The following is a 4,130-nucleotide window of genomic DNA, read 5'->3' on the forward strand; positions in this document are numbered from 1 at the left end:
AAATTACGATTAAAATTATTAGTATTCTTTTTAATGATCATTTTTTAAAATCTGTCCTTTCTAATCCATTTTCTACCGCTCGGTGTCTCATAGCCGCAGGCAAATCATATTGTCTAAAAATGTATTTTCCCATCGATAACGTGAAATCATCTGGCTTGGAATATATAACTATATATATATATATATATATATATATATATATATATATATATATATATATATATATATATATATATATATATATATATACATATACAAACACACACATATATATATATATATATATATATATATATATATATATATATATATATACACATATATATGCATATATACACACATATATATATACATATATACATACATATATACATGTATATATGTATATATACATGTATATACATGTGTATATATATATATGCTGTACATGTATATATATATATATGTGTATGTATATACACGTGTATATATATATATACACATACATATATACATGTATATATATATATATATATATATATATATATATATATATATATATATATATATATATATATATATACACATACATGTGTGTGTATATATATACATATGTGTGTGTATATATATATATATATATATATATATATATATATATATATATATATATATATATATACAGCCCAGCCCCCGGCCAAATTTTTTTAATCCAATGCGGCCCCCGAGTCAAAAAGTTTGGGGACCCCTGGCTTAGAGACTATTTCCACATTCATCCATTCACACACACATTCACACACTGATGGCGGGAGCTGCCATGCAAGGCCCTAACCACAACCCATCAGGAGCAAGGGTGAAGTGTCTTGCCCAAGGACACAACGGACGTGACTAGGGTGTTGGAAGTTGGGGATCGAACCAGGAACCCTAAGGTTGCTGGCACGGCCACTCCACCAACCATCGCCACGCCGTCCCCTGATGAAGATGAAGAAGGAAGAGGACGAATGAATCGGCTCAAAGTTTGCTTGAAGAGAGCAGTCGGATAAAAGTTTCCCGCAAGTTCCTAAAACATTATTTTATCCTGTTTTCTGCTCTGTTGTCAACTGTTCATTTGGTAAACATCTATTTTGGCGGATAATTATGACGACGTTTTGGTCGGATGAACGCGACCTCCACAGTGAGGACGCCTCGCATGAGTGTCCCATTTATTTCCACGTCCTTTCCACGGATAGGAAATGTTCACATTTGCACTTTTCACACGGACATGAGAGAAATCCCATGTGGGGTAAAAACGTGGGAATAGACCTGCAGGGTGAACAAGGCACTAATTGGCTTGACCGTGGTCCGAGGGCATTCTGATCACGTTGCCCCCTCTGGTGGTGGTATTGCAAAGTGCTTGTGCCAGGAGCCGGCCTGGGCTGGGAAGCGTTGGTGGACTAACAATGATGTCATAGCTGCTGTTTTTGGGATCGTGTGTGTGTGTGTGTGTGTGTGTGTGTGTGTGTGTGTGTGTGTGTGTGTGTGTGTGTGTGTGTGTGTGTGTGTGTGTGTGTGTGTGTGTGTGTGTGTGTGTGTGTGTGTGTGTGTGTGTGTGTTTTCTTGTATTTCTACCCTTCTTGAGACATAAACAAGGAAAACTACCTTCCATACAAGGACCGGTGAACAAGTTAGGACCGAAATCAAGGTCCCAATAGAGAGCCAAATACTGGAGTCCGTGAACATTGCTCCAAAGTCAGGATTTTTTTGTTGATTTAATGTGCATACAAAAGTAAACATTGACTTCCCTATTCATCCCCGAAAAAACTCGCCAGGTGAACAGCTGATTTTACGACTTCCGGTGCTGACGTAAGACAACCCGCGTCCTATATGTGACCATAGGATGAACAAATACACTACGGTACTAAGACTATAGTGGCCATTAACAGTTAGCTTCCACAGCTGGGTTGCCCAAAGTGCGGCACAGGGGCCATCTGTGGTCCGTGACTCGTTTGTCATCAGCCTCAAGCACATTACAAAAAATAGAGATCTCATTTGGTGGGGAAATCTATCAAAATGAGGGTGGTCCCAAAAAGTAGGGATTTTTCAAATTGACTGTGTGTCGGTTTTAAAAGTGTTCCCCCTGTGGTCAACATATGAAATAACAAGTGTGTGTAAAAATTTGAAGTGCTCCCCCTCTGGCCAACATATGTAATAACAAGTGGGTGTAAGAAATTGAAATGCACCCCCTTTGGCCAAAATGTATTTAACACAAATTAAATAAATATGTATATAGAGACATACTGTAATAACTTGAAGTAAATACAAAATTTTTTTACTAAAAGCAGTATTTTTCTCACAATGTGTCACCTTTTTTCTTATAAAAATGGGAACAATTTCTCATGTTCTTTCTGTTTCTGTAATATTGCAATATTTTCTCCTAAATGTATTAGTTTTTAATGTAAAATTATTACTTTTTAATGCAAAATGGTGACGTGTCATATACAATTCTGATTTAGCACAATTGCCAATTTTTTTGTTTTTGTAAAACAGTGACATTTTTGGAGTAAAATTCCGATTATTACTATAACATTGCCAACATTTTAAAGTTTTCCTATAAAAATTGTGACTTTTGTCGAGTAAAATTACGACTCTTGAAAAAATGGCCAAATTGTTAAGCTTGATTGCGACTGTTATCATAACATTGCACAAATGTTCCGTTTTTCGTATAACATTTTGTCTTGCGTTGAGTAAAATGACGACTTTTATTATAACACTGCCAAAATTCTACGTTTTTCTTGCGAAATTCCAACTCATTTTTCACAACAAGCGTTTTTATATTCGCATAGTATGTACCGTATTTTTCGGAGTATAAGTCGCTTCGGAGTATAAGTCGCACCGGCCGAAAATGCATAATAAAGAAGGAAAAAAACATATATAAGTCGCACTGGAGTATAAGTCACATTTTTGGGGGAAATTTATTTGATAAAACCCAACACCAAGAATAGACATTTGAAAGGCAATTTAAAATAAATAAAGAATAGTGAACAACACGCTGAATAAGTGTACGTTATATGAGGTATAAATAACCAACTGAGAACGTGCCTGGTATGTTAACGTAACATATTATGGTAAGAGTCATTCAAATAACTATAACATATAGAACATGCTATACGTTTACCAAACAATCTGTCACTCCTAATCGCTAAATCCCATGAAATCTTATACATCTAGTCTCTTACGTGAATGAGCTAAATAATATTATTTGATATTGTACGCTAATGTGTTAATAATTTCACACATAAGTCGCTCCTGAGTATAAGTCGCACCCCCGGCCAAACTGTGAAAAAAAACTGCGACTTATAGAATACGGTATGTATTATTAATGTTGTAAATACAAATCTTTATATAATCCAGAAAGGGTGGTCCTAAAAAGGCAGGCATTTTTCGAGGTCTCAAGAAGGTAACAAATACGAGTGTGTGTGTGTGTGAGTGTGTGTGTGTGTGTGTGTGTGAGTGTGTGTGTGTGACCACCTTCTCGTTGTCGTCTTTAAAATGAGCTCTTCCTCTTCTTCTTTTCTGCCTTTTTGTGACTCCACTCACGATGAGCTTAATTGTTTTCTGTCTGCTGCTTGTTTTCACTGCGTAATTGAAGGATTTGAGGAAATGATTGGATGACACCCCTCAGCACCCCCCCCCCCCACACACACACACACACACACACACACTGCCCCCACCACCATAAAACCCCCCACCTCCTAGTGTTAATGACATGCACACTCGTCCTATTAATTAGCAGGGGGATTATTGCCTGCAGAGTCCAAGTGAGTCAAATAGAAAACCAGCGCGCCTATTTCCGGTACAGTATGACGTCACAACGTGCACGTTGTCATTTTAATTTTTTAAAATTCTGTCAATTATATTTTGCAAGATTTTTTTTTTTTTTTGCCAGGTCTTAATCACGCAGTTCCTCTTATAGCCACAGGAGGGCGCGCTGAGACGGAAATCAGTGCAAATACCAGAACACAGTTGAATAATTTAATGGTTCTTTTTTTTTCTCCTTTTGACTCCAAAATGATTTCTTAGACCACAACATCGCGGCACTTGACTTAAAAAGAGTGTTTGGAACACAGCCTTTTAAGCTTGGACACTTAAAAGCCTCCCTAATATTCGCCTCTCAG

The sequence above is a fragment of the Entelurus aequoreus genome, linkage group LG15 (assembly GCF_033978785.1).
Source record: "Entelurus aequoreus isolate RoL-2023_Sb linkage group LG15, RoL_Eaeq_v1.1, whole genome shotgun sequence".
Classification (NCBI taxonomy): Eukaryota; Metazoa; Chordata; class Actinopteri; order Syngnathiformes; family Syngnathidae; genus Entelurus; species Entelurus aequoreus.